This window comes from Haemorhous mexicanus, chromosome 4, assembly GCF_027477595.1.
Source record: "Haemorhous mexicanus isolate bHaeMex1 chromosome 4, bHaeMex1.pri, whole genome shotgun sequence".
Taxonomy (NCBI): Eukaryota; Metazoa; Chordata; class Aves; order Passeriformes; family Fringillidae; genus Haemorhous; species Haemorhous mexicanus.
This window is the reverse complement of record NC_082344.1, coordinates 26554435-26576612: the sequence shown is the minus strand read 5'-3', so window position 1 is coordinate 26576612 and position 22178 is coordinate 26554435.

The window sequence follows — 22178 nt, the reverse complement described above, 5'->3', positions numbered from 1 at the left end:
TTTTAACCTGATACAAATGCACCTAAAATACTGAGCTACTCCAAGTTTTGTTCAGTATGACTGAGACTATGCCCAGTTGTCTGGCAGGCCAGTGGCACAGCATAAATAAAACCAAGGTCCTCGTATTGCTCCAAATCTACTTTCTTCAAAGAAAGCATCATTAAGAGATGTGCATCAAACATTCCAGTGTTTTCCTTGACAGTAGACACATTCTCCAGAATTATACATTCCTTCTCAGACTTTGGAATTTGTTTTCTTGGTGGGTTTTGTTGGCTTTTTCTTTTTTTTTTCTTGTAAGTCTTGAGGTCACCACACTTTCTTCCTTCGGCTCCAGTCCTTGTGGATTTATTCTGCCACAGGAACATATTTTGTAGGGCCAAGTACCTTGGAAAAAGAGTGAAGGGCAGTAGGTGTGAGGTAGATCTATGGTCCTTTCAGAAATACTGCACTGAATAATTGCTCTATGTGAAAGTTTTACAGAACCTGATTAATTTTTCTACATAATATATATGGTAGGGGAAGCAGATTTCAGGCATTCAAATGCAAACGTATCTCACTTGGTGGTAGGACAGACTACCTTAGGCATTATAGAAGAGTTTTAAAACTATGGAGGACAACACTGTCACTATTGAAAGCTGAAGTTTAGCCAAGAAAACAGAATAAGCAGCTATTCCTGGAAAGAACCCATATATCTGACTACTCAGAAAAATCACTTGTACTTCTCTTTCAAAGTACTACAAGTTCTTTAATTGTTTTAAGCATTGTAATCCCAGCATATGAACATTCAGTTCACTAACTGAGAAAACGGAATATTTCTGAAGTGAATTTTAGTTTATATTAATCTTTCTTGGCTACATTAGATGAAATTTTCAAGGATATTTTTAATGTTTTTTTCTTGCAGAATGGGTGAGATTGATTGTATGGTAAGTCATTTGGTTACAGAATTCTTTTTTCTCCTTATGTTTCTCATCTTCCTGCTGAACTTTAATCTATGATTTCAGAATATAAATCTTCACAGAAACTTCCCGTGTGTTTTTATCTTGTTTTGTAGAGTTGAGATTTTCTTGTGTCATCATGTCCCTAATAATCATTTTTACTAGTATTTTGGCTCTCCATTAAAAACTCAGTTTTATTCTAGTCCACATTTCATTTCACTCGGAGAAACAGAGGGATTGTACTGCTCTCTGAAAGCCAGGGGAAGTACATATTTGAGCTCCCCTGTTTGATAGTGTTCCTTTTTAAAGCACCCCTTGAAAATACATTTTGCAGGTCAATCCACCCAGGCCTGTTGCCTTCTGAAGTGATTGATGCTGGTGCTGTGTCTGATCTCAGTTGGCTGAGCCAGTCATCCATCATGGCACAGCCACAGAAATCTCTCATAGATATTGATACAAAATAAGTTTATTAAGGTATGCAAGTATTGTTGGTTTTCCTAGCTTTTACAGAGATGGGCCAACTGAGAGGCATTTTAAAAGATTTTATTCCAGTATTAGTCTTGATGAAGATTGAGATATAAGAGCTGTAAAACTCAACACCATTCCATCAGAAGCCAACCTATTTCCTGGTCACAATACCTTATAAATGTTTTTCAGCCTGTTAGCTTTTGTCACACAATGTTGCTATTACTTCTAACACCAATCACCTATATTTTTACTCCACATAGTTCTACATGCATCTTTCACAGTTCTAATTCTCTAAAATGTCTGGTCTTTTTGCAAGGCCATATTTTGAAACTTGTTAAAACTTGTTTCTAGTTCAATGTCTCTCTCAACAATGTCATCTCTATTCCATGGCTTTCCCAAGTCAGCACACCTTATCTCAGTGTTTACATACAGACGTACAAGACTGTGTGAGCCTTCTGTCATGTTTTAAGAATTCTTTACAAATCCATTTTTCATGAGTATAAATTCACACGAAGTGTAGGTGAGTGGAGGTGTTCAGGTCGAGGTGTTGGCCGGTTGGTGAGGGGCTTGCCCAGCAAAGCTCAGCCTAGCAGGGAAAGTAACTACTGGTCATCATGGAGTTACTGCAGCTCCAAAGAAGGGTGGGAGAGAGTAGGCAGGTCAGAAACTTTTCCTGAATGTGTTTGAGGTAAGTAGGATTGTGGAGAGAGAGGCTGAGACCTGCTGGGATTTCTGGAGAATCCCCCCAAACATTATAACTATAAAATCTTGTTCATCAGATCAGTGCTTTGTCTGTGGTATCAAACACAGAGGTGTAGCACATGCAGGAGAGAGTGTTTTTAGGGGATGCGGGGAAGAAAAAAGATCAAAACATTTGAATACAGGGAGATGGTTCTAACCAGCATTCCAGTTCCAGTCTCAATGTAAATAACCCAAATTTTTCATTCATTTCTTCAATTCCCTCTTTTATAAAATATTTTAAAATTTTCAGGTTTTTTTTTTGGATCTTGAAAGTAAATATTTGTATTTTAATCTGATTTTAGATTAGATTTGTAAGGGGTTAGGACATAAGAACACAGCCTGGTGGAAGGAAATCCTGCTTTTGTAATCCCTGCTTCAAAATTATTTGTAGGATTTTTATTTGCATTTTTGGGGTTTTTTTTAACCCAACTGCTTAAACATAAACACGCCGGGGACAGGGATAGGAAATCCAGAGTTACCACTTTCTGATCAAGTTCTTTATTTAAATGCTCTAATATATTTGTGAGCAACCTAACTGCTTCTTGTCAGCCTCTCTTGCTCCTTCTCTCATCAGCAAAGCTCTTTCACTACAAAGGCATGCTTCAGGCACTAAATTGCTGGAAATACTGTTTTTTTGTACTGGAAATTAGGCCCTCTGGTGTGTGCCTAATTGGTGGCCTTTAACTTTCTATAAGCTGACTTTTAATGTGTTTTCCCCTGCCAGTGGCCTGTGCTGAATGCCATAATAAAATGTGCAGCTTTCCTCATTTATTGCACTGACTGCACAATTGTCAAGTCCGCGTTTGTACATCTCATTTTGGACCTTCTCCTAGCACTGGGGGTCTGGGTGTGGTGGCACTCGGTGTTAATTGAATGTGGTAGGAGAGTTAACATCAGCAAAGTTCATGTCTCTCTAATGTTCCTTGAGAGACCATTATTGTTATTGATTATGATCAAATGTCCCATTGTCAGTGCTGAAAAATTATTGTATTTTACAGCTGATGAATAAATATGAGGTAAAAAAAAATGTTCGTAGTTATTCCCTTAGGAAGACAGTACAGTGATTGCCTAATAACATTTTTCCCCCTCTCCATAACAGTGCTAAAACATAATTTCAATGAGTGGACTCAATGTCAAAAGCTATGATTTGTCAAGGCAATGAAGTGTGGACATAAATAAATGAAATTTTGCCCTTATTTTTGCAGTTACTGGTTGAGCAAGCTTCTGTTCTATATGAATCCGTTGCACAACTGTGCAAAACTCTAATTTTCTCTGCAGGGATTACTTACTCCTTTTTGGTGTTTTTTAAAATGTATATTCAAAAGTTTTCGGGTTATTTTTAAAAGAAATTAACATTCCATTCAGACTTGAACGAGTTGATGTCATTTTTCAACCTTAAAATTGTCTCTTGAAAATAGAGTCTATATAAAAATATTTTTTAGGATGTGAAATAAATTGTGGAATCATTTAACTTAAGAGCAAGACAGCTTGATTTTTTTAATCAATTGTCATATATACAAATAATGATTTTTACATATGTAGGCTATGAGGACTAAGGAATAGTCTTCACAATTTTTGATGGTTTTATTAGGTTGAAAATAAAAGTAGCCACTGGGTGATACAGAAGTGTATTTTGTTTTTATTATGTGGCTCTTTCAGTACTGTCCATAAAACAAGGTAACTGCTGAGGTAATGTATTGTCACTTCAAGTCTGACCTGCAGGTTTGTTTCCTTGCTGATAATTATTACTGTATGTACATTAAAAACATAAAATAACTGTGTTTCTTGCTAGACTAGGGGGATGTATACAAAGAAGAGGAAGTGCTCAGTGTGGGCTGTCCTTGGGATGGCTACTGAATGTGTCCTACAGAATCTTGACTTTTCTCAAATTCCAAGTTAATGAAGCTAAACTTGCAGTAATTGCTTTCATAACATGATTAATGGTGGCACATTTGGCCAGTTGGGCTGTGACCCGGCAAAACACTTAAGCACATGCTTATCTCTAAACATGCGAGTAGTTTTGAGGAAATCAATAGTTGTTTCACTGCTAGGCTCCATTTTTGCCTTGTAGCACTTTGTTGTATTGGGATTTTGAGAAACAAAGAAGAGAAGCTAAATTCTTGAAAATGTTCTAGTCTTAATTACAAAATATGTTTTAGTCACGCATTTGACAAGTTTTAATTAAAGTAGTTTTATATAAATTATATGACACTTGATATACCTACCCAGTATACATTTATGCACTTAGAATTTATCACAGTATATAAATGTTTTTGTATTTATGTTCTATAAAAGCAATGAAGTCATAATATTAGCCCATAATAACATTTCATTTTGATGTTACGTCTTTGGTGAAAAGTGTAGAGAAGTATTCAGGGCTCTTGCTGAAGTACCACAAAACTGGAAATCACCTTTATGTTTTCTGCATACGTAATGGAAGTCTGGGCATTTTGCCTGGGTTAATAGCCCACAGAATTAGTTCCTCATTCTGATGTAGAAGTAATTGAATGCTCAGTATTTGAAATAGGATAGGAATCATTATGGGGAAACTGAGTTAGTACCAATTTTTGGTGAACCTGAAAGTACTGTTTCATGAATGGGTTTGTGCCACCTTGTTAAAAAAGTGCTATGTTCCTGCAGGAAGTGTTTATTTTTCCTGAAACCTGAGTATCTGGTGCGTGTGTGTATTCCAATGAAAAACCAAACACAGAGAAATTGGTGTTTTAGGCTGTGAAAATACTTCATGAATTTGATAATGAGGAATTATTTTGAGTTGACTACTGGAAGAATTTTTTTAAAGAGCTAGGACTGTTGACACAGTGAGTGTTGCTCCATTAGCATGGAGTATATTGGCATCAGGCACTTCTTTGGAAGTGCAGATATTTGGATCAGCAGTGAGAGCCATTCAGGGAGACTAAACTTCTGGATACTTACAATTTTGAAAGGGAATTTCAGCTGTGATATTTACTTCAGCATGATGTAACATGGGAAATTATTCTCATACTTCATTCAAAAAGCCAATGACTGTACTTATAAACTCTCATGTGCAATATAAATGAGTTTTATGTTGTATGTGTGTTATTTTATACTAGCACTTAAGGGACAGTAAATAAATTAATAACTAGGAAGATTACAGAAATGATGGGAAATGAAAGGATATATAACAATTATGAACTTATCTGTCCTATGGAGGTGCAGTCATAAGTCAGGCACCTGTAGAAATGTCCTTGACCAATAATACACTTGGAGAATGTGCTATGAACTAAAAACTCATAATAGGTATTGAAAAAGATGTGGGTGCCCACTTCTTACATGCCAGAGGAATTTTTTCAATGAAAAATGGGTCTGGTTTTGTGTGATTTTCATTTTTAGTCAGATTTGATTTAGATAGGCTTGACGAGGTTTTGACTGGAACTGAAATGATGCTGTGCACTTGATCCTCCCATTTGCAGGGGATCACTGTGGTGTTGAATTTGTGGTTTAGAATGATGTTATTTGTGCTCTCAAATGCATCTTAGCTCAACACACTGCCCTTCAGATTCTTTCCTAGATTCCAGATTGAGATGCTTTTTGATCTGCTGTTTAGTTTCTGGAAATTTCAAGAGGAAAAGTACAGAAAAATAGAAACCCTTTTTTTCGTTCATTAACTGGGTCTTTTTACATGCATTTTTCCTTGTAGAGATGCTCAAATCACTTACAAAATTTCCTGCCAGAATTGCATTGAAAGCATTTCAGCATATGTTTGTTTAAACTGCTTGCATTGATACGAATGCTGCAGATTAAAGGAGTTTCAGCTTGTTGTAGTTAATATGGGTAGTCAAAGATTTTTTTAATCGAGATGGAGCACAACAATGAATTGGCTAAAAATGAAATTAGAATGAAAAATGAAATTAGAACGATATGTCTTGAACTTCAGGACTACCTGATGCTTTTTTAGCACAATTTGCCTGAAACACAGAGAAAAAGTTCAGCTTTTACGTTCAGGAAAAGATATAATAGACTTTCCCCAATGACTTCTTGGGCCATGTGGTCAAATTAGCTGTACTTACATAACAGGAGAATAAGATGGTTTAAATTCTATGCTTGAACATAACTACAAGTAAGGGAAACAACTAATGTTGATACAGTTTAGACATCAAGCAGTCTACACCTCAAAAATTTTAAGAAAGCTAAACTGCTTCAGTAACATTATGAGAGACACACTAGTTATGAATTTGACCTTATTTAGTTGGTATACAACTGGTATTTGGTATTTTGTTTGGCATTGGTGTTTGTATACCATTGGTATCATGGAAAAGTAACAAAGTGCAGCTGTCTCCAATACTTTCTAATAGTGAGACTATAGCATTTGGTCTTACGTGTGACAGTACTTGTCTAAGAGAGTTTTGCAATAATATGCTCCTCAGAAGAGGTGAAAATCCAAGTAATTTGTCCTTAGAATTTTGAAGCCCAAAACCTCTGACTGTGATTAAAACAGTTGGGAGTGTATTTGCAAAAAATAAGATATATCTCTCCCTGGTTACCTTTGACTAAATGCTTCCCTCCAACACATATTAATTAATTTTTGAATCAGTGAGATTTCAAAATAAATTTCTGGTCCTGATTCTGTATGATGTGATTTTGCACTGTATTTTGATTAAAACTCTTTCAGCTGCAGGAGTTGAAGGTTGCAAATTTAACCATGTGCAAGTCAAAAGCTGTTGGAGGCATTCCCCGGCTCAATGGAAATATCTGTGCCTGAGGTTCTCCAGTATGTGGTCTGAGAAGTCTGTAGATAGACTTCAGGAGTTTTGAACCAGGACAACCTTCTGAGAACACCATAGGAAAGGAGTTGATGACACAGCAGACTTGAGGCTTCCATCATCTTTTAGAGTTGTATTTGTGGGTCTTTGCTGCAGCCTGTACTGCTTTACACTTGGGCATGCAGTAGATGCCAGACATTTTAATGTATATTTTATATGTTGTAATCTACTCCAGATTTAACAATTCAGCAAGGTTTGACCCTTAGGCATCTTAAAGTGTTGAAGGAGACTTTTACTCCTGGAAGGAGTATATTGCCCATGCGGGAAATATTATCTTTTATTAGAGGGAAATAGCCATAATTAGTGCTTTAGCTATCTTGTTAATTCCCTTTTAAAACTTGAAGTGATTAATGTGGCAATTTCTATATATTTAAAATGTAAATGAAAGTGTTTAAATACATATTTTATGAGAGTTTTTAAAAAAAATCAGTATAAAAATGATTGGCCAAAGTAAAAGTAAAATAGTTCAGGAAAAAATGCCTGCAGATAAACAGAAAAATTGCATGCCAATTTCATCTCGAGTCTGTAAAAATAAGTTGCAATGTCAAACTCATTTTCCCAAAGTTGCTTTCCTTGCTATTTTTTTTGTTAAATGTGTTTGTACCTCAAAATTTTGCACACTTCCCTTGCTGTTGCTGCCTTGCTAAATGCGCTATCATAAAATTTCTTCTCTTATTCATACACAGTAAAAGACATCATTTTAGCCTTTGACTGTCTTTTTAAGATGTTGAGCTTTCAAGTTTTAATTTGATTTCAAATTTAATATTGTATTTGTATTGTATCAGACTTCTTGGATGGAACATCTTGTAATGGCTACTTTATATTTTAACCTTCAGTAGTCAGAAGTATAAGAGAGGGAGGAACAACGACGTAATTTGACTTTTGTCGTGTAAAGATGTTATAGTAAATGTTTAATGGATTGCTATTGATATCACTAATTGCTATAGCAACATAAAGTTGTATTAGTCACACTTTTTCTCATTATTTTCCTGTATTTCTACAAAGATGCTACTTAGGGAAGCTAGGAATGACCAAGATGCTTTCATCAGCTCCACTCTTTTTGGACATAAATCCCACACAAAATCTCATGTGACTTTTGTGTGTATGCTCTCTGCTGTATCACACTGTTAGAATGCTTGCTGTGTATAATCAGGGATGTCTCTGTTGTAGCTGCACACTTAGGACACTTTATTTTCATTCCACAGTTTTTGTACAAGTTTTCCAAATACCTGGAGACATTTAACAGTTATATGGGATCCAGATCATACATAACAGAGAGGAAATCTAACTGTGGAACTGCTAATCTTGCCATCCAGGAAAATGTGAAATCTGCAGTATTTCTTTGCTATCTTTGTTGCCCAACATAGTGTGATTTAGTAACTGTTTAGTTTTTTTGGTCTTGTTTTTTTTTTTTTTTTTTTTTTTTTTAAGCAGGGCTTAGTTTAGGAAGAAAAAGGTGTTCAGTGGCCTCTATTTTCTCCTTTCCTGAAATATAGAATTCCGTTAGGTAATTTTGCCTTGTTCTTTTTGGTACCAACCTTTCTAGAAAGTTCTGTAAACCCCTAGCATATCTGTTCTCTTGAGCTGGGATACAGCTACTTTAGTGTTTTTCAATTTTTCTGACATTCCAAAGACCTTTTAGAGGCATGGGAAGAGGGAAAATAGCCATTGCTGTGTAAATAAATGTGATAAGAATTATATGCAGCAAATTTCAGGTTAATAGTCTGAGATACTAATCAGCAATTTGGCTCCACTCCGTTTGACCAAATACTGTCAGATAAAAACAAAACCCACACAATTTAATAAATTCACTTTCTGGAACTTCTACAGTTAAAAAAGTGTGATGACTGTAACAGATTGTTATTAGCAAGGTAGCTTATGCTGACATGACCTTAGTTCCTGCTGCTGAAGAGAGTAGATTCTGAATTCAGCATTTATTTGAAGTTTTTATAGCTAAATTTGCCCATTGTCACATATAAAAAATTAAAGCCCACAAATTTTATGCTACAAAAGCAGCAAAACAAACAAGGGAAGAAAAAAAGATGATAGAATAATAAAGTAATTTATTATTGGTAATGCAATTATTAAAATGTATTTTTTTTCTAAAGCAATTAATAGAAGAAAAGTATTTATTTTGCTATTTGTGTAATCCTTACATTCCTGGAAATATCTTTTGCCCCCCCATGATTATTGAACAGAAACTCTTTCCTACCTTAAGAAAAAAAAAAAAAAAAAAATAGATAGAAAGCCTGTAAAGTAGACACAACAGATCACAGGTTTATATCAAATGTAAATCAGAAGCATTCTGAATCTCTCATTTCTTGACCCTAAAACAAAGTTCACTTTTTAGTAGTTTAAATATCTTAAAGACTGCTTGGATCATGTAAGAATGTTCACGGTGAGTTCTATGTTAATAAATGGTTTTTTAAAATTAAATAATTACTTTTCTACAGAATAAAAAGATCTGTTAGTAGAAGCTTTTTTGGTAGGTCTCCAAAGATTGCCTTCTGGGTAAAAAAAATGGTCTTTTGAAGGTTTTACCATTTTTTTTACTGCATCTGCTTAAATTTCTGAATAGTATGTATTGATAGAAATATTTATTAGTATTTTGGAGTGGATGGGAGTTGACTCAATCACATTTGAGGCATATAATGAAAACATCAGACAAATAACAAAAATGCTAATGATATCTCAGAATGTTGAGCCACACATATGCTCTATTTTTGAAAAAAATCGACCTTGTTTCATCATGCCTGTCTTCTGTTTGCTTTGGAAATAAACCAAACCAAGGTGGGGGGTGAGTTTCCCACCTCAGGTGCCTAAGTGTGAGGAGAAACCAAAAGCATTGTCTTGCTCATGAAGATTTAGAGGCACTTAACACATTTTTCCAGTTTAATTCACAGAGTATTGTTTCTGGTTCTCTGCTTTACTAAGGCCCTGTACCACTCAGAGAGAATCAAAGCAAAGCAGATTGTGTGAATTCAGGTGCGGAGATTTTTTAAATAGCCTGCAAATCATAAAATGCAATTTTCTCATTTAGTTCCTTGTTCATAATAGTAAATGGTTTAGAAAATGGTATTAGGTAATTTTCTTTAGTGCATTTGATGTAAATTGCCCTAATATTGTGGAGCTCTTTTGTTTAACATACTCTTTGTAAGTTAGATAAATGAAGGTTTGTGAAGAATAGAATTAGATGAAGCTCCTTAGGATGAACAAGATCCCATTCGATATGGGTAATTTTTTTGTCCTTGTGGCACTAAGCTATGTAACTTCACCATTCCTTATTACGACTGACTTTGCTTATCTATGCATTGAAGGAAATCTCTTCAGTCATAGAAACATCACCTAACATGTTTATTCCTTGAACCCCACCAAATTGTTATCATATCAACAGTGATGGGTGTTCCCTCAGCATAATGATGTGCTCTTTTGTGTTTTGTAGTTTTGAAAAATAAGAGAGACCAGAGAGCAGGACCCTAAAGGAAAACATACACAGGCTTTGTGACCTGTACATTAATGATCTCTAGCTGTGGGCACTAAACTTGCCATGTCTGAAATGCAGATCATGTCCACCTTTTGCCCACTTTGAGTGAGGAAAAAAAAGGATATTTTTTGTTTGCCAGTCCTTCTGACAGTAAATGACAGGGGAACCACAATTCATTGGTGGCTTAAGCTGGGTTCAGGCATTACCAGTTCTAATGCTTACAGCATCTGAAGGTGCAGAAAGAAGGGGAAGAAATGGTCTTTTAAAATTGTTAATTTAACATCCTTGCTCATTTCTTAACTGAGTGGATTCAGTAGTTATTAAGCACACTGAGAACATACTCAGAAACTGTTCATAGTAATGAGTTTCCTTTAATGATGAACTTGAAATTGAGTATTCCTACAGTTACCAAAGCAGTAATTCATTTACAAAAAATTCTGTTGTTCTCTTTGTGTGATCCCTGCAGTAAAGGATTGCTGTAATTTAATGGGAATATAGATTATTAGAACAAGGCAGATCTCATAATTTGCTGCGTATGAGAAATGTTTGAAGTCCAGCACTACTTGCTAATTGGTAACTGTGGCCAGAGTAACAAACAATAAGTTTCTGGGGTTTTTTAATCTTTCTGTAAGTGAAATATCCAGAGAAGAGAGGAAAAAAAACCCAAAAAAACCACAGGCACAAGTGATAAAATTTAAAGGACTTTTTTAGGACTTTTTTAGAGCCGGACTGGAACAGTGTATTACAAAAGTCTTTTCTAGAAGAATTCTTTAGTCACATATACAGTGATATTTCACTCTAACATCTAACACAGATTTTGCCATAGAAGTAAGCAGTTAAAGTTAGGTCTGAATAAAAGGAAATTGCACACTTTTTTCACTATGGTCTTGTATTTTTTTCATGAATTTTACAGAGTAGGCATATGAGACCAACTGGATACTTCTTCCTGCAGAAACGTAATTTTTCTTTTGAGAATGAATCCTACTTTGTTTAGAGAAGGTGCTGTACAGGCAATTTCTAGTGAGGGAAGGATTTTTTTGGGAAATAGATCTATTTTCCTTTCTGACTTCCTGGTATATTCACAAAGAACTCATTCACTGCATCTAATAATGCCATATCAAAATTTAGCTGTCTGTGAGTTAAGGATGCTGCCTTCCCATGCAGCAGGGCAGTACCCCCAACTGGGGCAAATCATTCACCAGACACAGTTTACAATAGACCTGAAGAGACTATGGCCTCCTTTTATGAGCTAATTGTGCAGCTGAATGGCCACAATAACATAATGCTGGATAAACTGAGTGACAATGATAATAGAGGAGACATTGTTAAGTGGTCAGGGAGTGAATCTGCTAAAGGATGACCATCATTAAGTGCATGGCATAATGTTTAGGTTTCTGTCATTCAAAGAATTTCTTCCTAATGCTTATGCTTTGCTCACTGAAGCCAAACTAGACATTTCTATTCAAAGTGATTGTGTAAATGAACAATTATTCACAAAGTGAAGAGCATCCCTCTAAATCAGAAATGAGTCTATGGATGCACATGGAATCACGTTTAGAAGGGGGCCACTGTGGAAGGTTCAGTGCAGCTTTCAGAGCCAGGCCCCTGGGGATGTGAGGATGAGGAAGGACAGGGTGTGTGCCCTTTATCACCACGTGGCAGAGATTAAGTGTCATCATTTTGATATGAGTTTCTAATGAATCATCATTTTGTTCTGCTCCTGCTCTTTGTCCCTTTGACCTGTTAGACTGGTTTTAGACTCAGAGTGAACTTTCAATCACTTTTTGTCCTGCAGTTTTTCTTTCCTCTGGCTCTTATGCTACTGGAAGCAGTAATTTAATTGGATCTTGTGTCTTTTGTCTATCTTAAGATTTAGTAATTTCCTACAATGTGATTTTATTGTGATTCATTAACTGCATGGTAATTCATAAATTATTCCCTCTGTTCTATAAAGTAGGGATGTATGTGCTCGTAAGGGACTACAACAAACAAGGAGTAGTTAAATGTAAAATAGGAAATCAGAGTAATCTTCAAGAACAAGCAATTAATGCAAACCTGCAGTAGCCCTACATCTGTAATTCAATATGTTTCTAAATTATCACAAGACAAGTTCTTAAAAAATAGGCTGACAAAATATATTATTCTACATCAATAGGTATGACCTGAATACCAAGGAGAGATAGGGAATGCACTTCTGTCCCCGCCCACCTGCACCAAAAACACAAAACAAAATTTGCAGGAAAGATAATTGCAGATTCAAACACACTTTTTTTTTTTCTCTCTAAGAATAATTCAAGATGATCTGTGGTTGCCCTATTTTAAATACTAATGTAAAGCCCTCTCGGAGTTCATGAAGCATTTGCTGAAGGCAGCTGATGATTTATGCATGTCTAGTTTGCTTCATTAAGCATTTTTTATGCATGTTTCTGAAGACAAAATGCTGAACTAGATGCACCACTGATGTGCTATATTAAAGCAATTGCAGCTTCCATTTTCCTTCCTATATATCACACTTTTTGACACAATTTCCACTTACACCAAAAATGCCTATCCATTTGATAAAAGCTATCAAGTTTTGTTCTTTTACTTTACTGGTGTACTAACTTGTACTCTTTCTTCCTATCCATTTGATAAAAGCTTTCAAGTTTTGTTCTTTTACTTTACTGGTGTACTAACTTGTACTCTTTCTTCCAGCAGAGTAAATTTTTCCTCTAGAGTAGGATTAAATTCTGAAAAGAAAACCTCTCATGTCCTTTGCTTATCATCTAGAGATGGTTTTCTGTATGAAATTTAGCCAGGTTGGTAACAAGTCTGACAAAATCTGATATTGTTTTCTGGGTCATGGTTATTTGTGCAAATATCAGCTCCTAATTGCTACTAGTTCTTAGTTTTATGGGATAGAATAACTTTTTTGAATATGTCTAATTAATTTCCTCTAATTATTTTTATTATTTCCTCTAGTTAATAGAACAAATAGTAATATTTTTTATTTTTTAATCTCTTGGACATTTTTATGTTTTGACTTGCTTGAGGTTTGTGCAGTTGTTACATGAAACATCTGTAATAGTAGCCAGCTCACTATAAAAAAAATAGTTCATGAGAGTAGGTAATATGGGTAGATTTAGGGGGTTTTCCTTTACTGTATTTTGTGTTTATAAAATTTTTATCATCAGTTTCAGGAGAATGATGTGTGTTTTAAATGTATGATTTTCAAGCAAATACTTAAGAAGCATAGTAATTGAATTCAGGTTTGTCTCTTTCAGAGTTTTGTGTTTTTTTAAACTGTTGTTCAACTTCCATAGGAAGATTTGGATCTAATTACCATGATTGTTTGGCTTTATCAGGTCATATCTTCAGGTGTTATGATACTTCTGTTTGTTGCTCAGAGGAATCCTTTGTAGAATTATTCTGTTCATGGGGCAGCTTGACACACAGGTCACAATTTTATCTGAAGAATACAAATCAGTGAAGAGGATGGTGTTTTTATAATAACCTCCCCTTGGCTGTGCTTGGCTGGTATTTAATCTGGCAGAGAAAATGCACTTTTTCTGTTCACAGGATATTTACCAAATTACTAAACTTTTGTGAACAATGGCATAATTTAAAGTTCTTAAAAATTTGAAGTGAGTATAAATCTGTATTTCAGTCCTTTCACTGTTCCTCCCAAAATATTTCTCTGACATACAAAACTTAATGTGACTTGGCATGCTGGAATCCATAAATTACATAGTGGCATTTATGATGTACTGATGAAGATGAGGCTGATGACTTAGGCACTGCAATATGCATTCCATGGGATTTTGGCAAAACAATTAGACTTCCTAACAACCTATAATTCTTTTACCTCTGTAAGTAGGCACTGGCTTCTATGGAGATTTATGATGTCATAAATATTAATGGGTTTTTTTCAGGATTATAAATAACGGTTTTCTTCTTAAAAGCTAGTCATATAGATTTTAGCAGAATTGTAGCTTCTATAAAATAATGCTGTCATGCCTTCAATTTACCATATGCCTAATGATTTCTCCAATATCAGAATTGGTAATTAGCTTCATGTAAATGGCAAACAGGGAGTGACATGTGAATCTCCCAGACACTGTGAGCATCCCCATGCCATTGTGCACATCCACGTGCAGAGAAGTGTGTCTTCTTCATCCCTTCTTGGCTGCCAGCTGACTTAGATGCAGCACATAACAGTCTTGATAATGTGACAGAAAATTTTTCTTTTAATGCCTCCTAATTGGTAACAAAATTTTTCTTTTAATGCCTCTGAATTGGTAACAAAATTTTTCTTTTAATGCCTCCTAATTGGTAACATACCTTCTTTTTTGGACTATTTTGGTATTTTATAGAGACTCCTGAGATTTGCTAGACAATGTTTTCAGCAGCTGAGAAATGCAGTGAACACACAAGTTACATTCTTTGCATGCTGGCCCATACATTTGTATAAGTGCCTGTAGAAAGGGCCTATACATTTCTGAAGGTGTTTTGTACTGTACTCTGCTCCACAGCTACGGGTATTGGTAATTCTCAGCTAAATTTTGGGTATTATAGGGAAAAGGAATATATTTCAGGGAGGAAATTAAAGTAGCTATCTATATTATTTAGTTTAAAAAACATATAGGTCAATGGGAGCATTTTCTATTATGAATATAGTGTTGCTTTTTTGTAGTCTAAAGCTGTTGCTTAAATATATTCCTGTGTCTTCTTGAGTCAAAAGCTGGGGGTTTTTTTGCTCCCCAGAACTGACTAAAAGCACACTTTTAATAAGAGTTCTACTGTAACATGAATAGGTGGAATTTTCACACAATTTGTAGAATATAAAATTGAAAAAACTTCAGTTTCATTAAATCCAGAGACATTTTCTTACACCTAGAGCTTCTTAATTCCACAGTTAGAATTCTCATTATTCATATAATGTACTTTTCTAATAAAGAACTACTTTTTGCTGTGTTTATTCAGAAATTCCCATTTATACTAAAGAGATTTTTATCCAAGTAAAAGTAAGAAACATCAAAAATCTAATGTTTTTATCTGAATCTTTTGACTTTTTTCAAATAAGGTTTTGTTTTTTTTTTTTAATAAGTTCAAACACAAGTAATTTATGAAGATATAGGAATACCCTTCTTGTAGGTTCGACAACACTTTATTACTAGAAGAGACATTTTGTTTTGCATCTATTCAGGGAATTAAGTTACAATATTTATGTTACATATCTATCAATATTTTGTTAGGAAAATCCCTATAAGACTCCCTAGACCTCTTGAAATACTACAGAATAAAATCTGTTCTGATTTCAAATAAAGTGTAAACAATTGCTAATAGAAATAACGTTTTAAAGTGACATTTCTAAGAAACATTCTTACATAAGAATTGAAAGTGAATGAACTTTACTTTTATGAAAGAAATCAACTGAAGTGTTTCAAGTCACTAAAAGCTTAATTAAACTCTGTTACGAAAGGCTATGTGGAAGTATGTGAATTTTATTCATTACTATTTTACACCGCTTGATTAACTATTGAAATAGTCTCTCTAATTGGCATGTCCAATACTGAGAAAATGTGTTCATGATCTTTGAAAAGATTCCCCAAAAATCCCTTTAAAAAATAATTATGACTTGAGTAACTTCATCTCTTTCTTTAAATCAAAAGTAGGATAATTATAGCAGACCTCACATACAGCTCTCGGAGCTGCTGAAGGATTGAGGTATCTAAAAACAGCCTGTCTGAAAAGAAAGCAGCTAATATCATAATTGCAGTCCTGCATAATCTTTGCTCAGGGTCACTGCTCAACTCAGAATATTCCTAAATTCACTCTGAGCTTCTTCTGTTTGTGGGTGGCAATTTTATCAGTACTGTGCCTTCTCCATGTGCCCTGAGCTGCTCAGGCCGTGGAGCGCAGCGCTCAGCACAGCCTGTCTGCTGTCACAGGCTTGTCACTTATCCGTCCTGACCTCCAGAAAGAGACCCAGTTCTAGGCATGCAGGGCTTAGGGATTATCCTCTGCCATGCAGGAGTGGGATTCTTATGTATGAGCACACGACACCTTCAGCATAACAAGGAGGCCTAGTAAACATTAAATGCATTTAGGGTCTTCTGGAAAAGCGTGACTATGTGATGTTGCATCACGTGCGTTGGATGAACCCTCGTTGATGGCAGGGACCGGATTGGCTGGGAGCATGGCAGTAAATAAAATAGGGATGGGTATGATTGGAGTGCTCAAAAATCAAAGTTTAATAAGGGAAAATAAAAGGTGCACTATCAATAAATGTGCCACAAAAACATAAGCTGTGCACTGTAGGGAGCTCCTCCTGAAAACCATGGAATAAGGCAAGCACAAACTTATATAGAGGGCAGGGAACCAATGAACAAAGAGAAACAAAAATCATATCTTATATAGACCATAAGAGTAACCAATCAGAAAGCAGGGTTCATAACATAGCCTTATGTGGAATAATTTAATCTGCGTAACTGCTCCCATCATTCCTTTCTTCTCACCCTGACCTGGGAATGCCCAGAGCCTATGGTGCTCCCTTCCAGGGCAGGGCCCTGGTCGATCCACAGGCCTCCACAATGTGGCAATTAGCAGATACATTTGGCTTGTAAAGTGATGGATAACTTTCATTTGATTTACAACTCTTAGAGGTTGCTTTCCTCCAAGAGAAATAAAGCATTTCTCTCCTAGACAAATAGGAAACAGAAAAAAATTGTTCAGGATGATCATTTATGTGTTTGTTTTCATCTGGTTTTCAGAATCTCTTGGAATGCAATTACATGGACTATTTAAAATTTCCCATACTTCAAATGCATTCTCAAGTTATGTTTTCCATGCTCAGTCACAGAACAAAACACCGTTTCTTCTGACTTAGAGAAGTAATGTTCATGGGTTTTTTTCTGAGCAGATGGGATGATGTTTTGGTCCCAAAGATGTAATTTGCATCTCTGTTGAATTTTAGTTAGTTTAATATTTTTCATTAGCAGTAGACACCCATCAGTTAATGCTTGTTACTGTACATGTATCCAGGTGCCTGACAAAAAAAAAAAAAAAGTGGGTGTTTATGTCCTCAGATTCTTGCAAGTGACTTCAATATTTGGTGTTTCATTTGTATTTACAGATATTTGTTTTGTGTTTTGCATAGTAATCACATATCTGTAACTTATTCAGAGTCATGTGCTGGTATTTCATGTCTGAAATAATAAACAGGTTGATTGGAAGGAAGGGTTCTTTTTTTTTGTTACTTCTTAAGCATACAGGTGAAGTACAACCTACAGCTAGGAAGCTGTTTTGCAGTTCTCTACATGCTTGTTTATGCATCTTTGAATTTATCCTCATTTTGAATGTATTTTCTACTCTTAAGCAACTCCAGCTTTTATATAAACTGATACTTCACATAGAGCTGGAAGAAGTGCCTTTGTATTTAAGAATGTGCAAAGATAAAAGTAAGAAAACTTTATCAAATATCTGCAGTTAAAAGGAGATTTATACTCTGGGTATTCTGGAACCTTTGTTTAAGAATCTTTGTTTCAATTTATTCCATCTATTGGGCTATAGTGATAAAGGTTGTTATCACAGATCAGTAAAGTCCAATGTAGCTGTGCAAGCTGCTTTGCAAAATCAGATGAATTTTGAGTGTCTAAAATTACCCATTTTATTTACTTTACTGGAGCTAGTGGAGAAGCTAAACTACTGATGCCACAGGATGTTTTAGCACCACATGAAAACTGCCACTAATTCTACTTAGAACTCATTATTCTCAGAGGTTGGGGCCAGGTTGCTGTGGCCACCCTGTGCTTAGGAATGAGTCAAGGCAGAAGTGGATGGTCACAAACACATAGGCAGATTGCCAAGTCTGAGCTCTTTCAGTGGTTGCCTCAATTGCAGCTATACCACAGTCAGACATAAATATTTGGTTCCTGTGGTGGCACTTCAGCTAGAGGAGGTATGTTTTGAGATTATGAATCCTGCAATTGCTTCATATACCCATAAAAAAAGATAATACCATGATTTATTATTTTAAATATGTTATAAACCCCAATGTATTTGAAAGAAATTGTTCTTGTTCCTTAGTCCAAATGAAGTTCTTTGTTTCTCTGGCCACTCTCAGGTTTGTTTCAAGTTAAATCAAGGCTTTAGAATATGAAACCTGAAAGATGTATTTTTAAAAAATTTACATAGAGTAGCTTTTTCTAAAGATATAGTTAATTAATTTGTTCAACTGCTTTTAGACATAAGGCAAAACTCTATTATCCACCTCAAGTTTGGTGGAAAACCTCTTCTTCCTCATTTTCTAATATGAAAAACTATCTGTTGCTGTAGCTACTGTTCTGAACATTAAATTTGCATGGGATCAACAATGAATCAAATATGAGTATGAGATAACATTGTCTTCCTTGTAGGTATGGGGTAAAATTTATGATACACGCAGAAAATCTGTGTATATAACTTAGATTTCCACAGTGAAAATGATTTGCTCTTGCCAGAAACCTGAAGCAAATACTCCCCTATTCTCAAATCCTGCTGAGGTGTATTTCAGTACAATGATCATATGGAAAGGTGCAGATGTGTGAATTTTCTTAACTAAAACCTGAGACTGTATCCAGCACAGCTATTTGCAAAGCTGTTTTTGTTATTTTATTAGCTTTTGGTGCCAGAAACTGTTTTTGTATATGTGTTGGCTGAGAAAGGGGGGAGTCTTGAGGACCATTCCAGTTATTCTGTATCCCAGTGATGTCCATGTGCAGCAAGGAAATGCTGTGGGGAAAACCAGGGTGCTGTAGCACTTTCTTTGCACTTCCAGAGTAAAATGAAAATCTGGGGCAGTGGCAGAAAACATTCCAGTCCCTGGTGTGGATTGCTCACCTGAATCACACAGTGCTATTTAAGTTTCTGTGATGAACCATCTGTTGTTTGTTATTAGAGCTGCAGCGACTGATCTTTCCTCATTATTGTTTTTGCATATGAAATGAGCTCTATTTTCTTGTTTCTCCAAGGCCGTTGCTTCAGTCATTCTGTTTATTTTTCTCTGGACTTATGAAATCTTTATGAGAGAAATGCAGTACATTAGGCACTGTATAAATGTCTTGCTCCTGCAAAGAAGATTTCCAGACAGACAAACTATTGCTCAACGTTCTTGTGTTTACTTTATACAAAGAAACTCTGAAGTACATCCTTTCCTTATTTTTTCCTGGGGATTCTTTACTAGTGGCTTCAGGTTTTCCTAGTAGTTTGTATTGATTTGAGATTTATTCTTGTGAAATAAAGGATTACTAGAAATGGAGCAAATAATTCCTTCTATGTCTTATGTCTAATTTTAGATTAGATCCTGATAGATAGATTTTTATGTCAAAGGTTTTATGTTCTGTGATGTCAGAATTCATAATTTGAAAATTAAAAAACATGTTTACCTTTTTATAGTTCATAAATCTTAGCCTTCACTAGTCTGGAGCCCAGCACACATCTTGGCTGCTATGAAGATTAATGATGTGCTATAGAAAAAAGCACATTACAATACCATTCCTAAATTGCTTTAAAAAGAAATTGCTGTTGTTGAAAGAGAGAAAACCTTACAAAAGAATTTGTACTAACTCCAGAAGTGATACATCTGAATCTTTCTTAAATATGTAGGGTTGAAACTCTTTTTTATTCATGTGGAACAAGGTAAGTCATCTAGTAACACTTTTTACATTAGATTTTCTGAAGGTATTTTCAGCAATGTTGTTTCTTACATTTAAACATACTTGAAACAGCTCACTACAGAAGTAAAGTATTTGTGTATCTGTTCCCTAACATTGCACTCTTTGGTCATAATTGACAGCATAAAATGCTTGTGTAAATCTTTAATAGCTGTTTCTATATTTGTTTATTCTCATCTGACATGCTGGAATTACTTTCTGTGTTTAATTGAACACAATGTGTGTAGTTTCTAGCAATGCTGTTCATTTGGATGTATTGCAGTGCTGTATAATTCAAAGGTTTTTGTTTAATTTTGGATTGCCAAACTTGAAGTCATTCAACTGAACTTAGATACAACATCTGTATTTCTGATGGATTTCCTTGTTTTCTTCCTGATCTAAAAAAAAAAAAACCAAACCAAAAGATATTAGCATGACACTTCATAGCTACCTTTCCCCCACAAATTGGATATGTTTTAACCTAAATCTTCATATTAAAGGGATCCATGTTAAGAAAGTAGTTAATTCTTCTCTGTGTTTACAGAGCTCTACATAATTTTCCTTCTATATCCTTTTCTTATACAGAAGGAAGTTGTTACAATTTCTAAATAAAGTGGTGTAATAAAGTAACTTTAAGATCTCCTTCAATTGTGACTCTTGGGAAAGCAAGTTAATTTGGGGTAATCGAGTGTTGTCTTGTTTTGAGTACTTGTTTTCACTTGTCCTGAAAATACACTTTCTTTTCAAAGGAACTTTGATTTTTTTTTTGAGGAGCAACTATTGAGTTGCTATTGATGTAAATAAATATAATCACTAACTCTGTATTCTATGAGTCTTTGTCAACACAGCATGATCTCATCTGAAGAATTTTATTTTAAATGCTTTTAATGATGTTGGAAAGAGCACTTTGCAGGCTTTTACTTCTGCTGGTTTAGTTCTGGGGAGCAGTAGGGCTGTGAAAAGAGTATATTTATGATATTCAGCTCTTAAATTTCTTGAAAGCAGCTTTGTTTATGAGCCTAGTGATGGGGATTACAAGTTGGTTATAGCACATAAGTTAAGAAAGCATGTTCAGTGAGTGAAGAGCCAGAATCAAATTTTTGTCTATGAAGTTAGTTCACATTTAAACCTAAAATTTCTGTATGCCATAGAAAGAGTAGAGCAAACTTTTTTCGCCACCAAAAGGCCCCCTGGGATTTTTTTTCAAGAAGTTTATTATTTATTGAGTATTATATATTTAAGTTCAAATGCTCTTGCCTGGAAAGAATAAAAATAATTATTGATGTCAAATCAGCTTTGTATTTATAACAACAGTGAAAAACTTGAGACATATGAAGAACCGTATATCAAAGTGGCAAGCTGGAAACTAGAATTTCTGAATACGAGCAACCAAAACACAGGTTTAGCTTGCTTTTGAAATGTATTAGTACTTTTTAGGTAATAAATCATGCTAGGAAACTTCCCAGTCTTAAAGATTTTCTGTTATTTCAATTTTTTTTCCTAGTAGAATGAGAATTGTGCTATTTTGCTGAAAATAGCCCATCACTATATTGAGTATTTATGAAAAACAGATTGCAGAAAGATGATTGAAAATCATCAGACTTTTAAATATTTATGAATCAGTTAAAATATCACCCATATTCTTGCTGTTCATTTCAGATTATAAAATAAACTGCAGTGATTTAAAATGTATCTTTGGCTAAATATAGAAATAGTTTATGGTTGTAGACAATTAACATCCAAATGTTGATGTGCTTAATCAGCTCTTGTTCTTGCAAAACACTGATTTAGCTTTAGGTACGGTGATTTGAAAATTTGTTTTCCTAAAAGAGTTAACTCTGTACATGCTAACGTGGTTATAACACAAGTATCAAATATGAGTTTAAGGAAGGGTGCTTCTTGACCTGACATTTGCAGACTGGGATGTGAAGGAAATAACAGTGTGTTCAAGCTGGGTTTTTGGCAGGGAAGGAGGAGTTTCAACAACAAAAAATAAACCTTGTGAAAAGGTAATTCCACTCTCCCCCTCCTTATATGCACGCAAAACCCCCAGTCCCCTTGAGTAGCGTCAAATGTA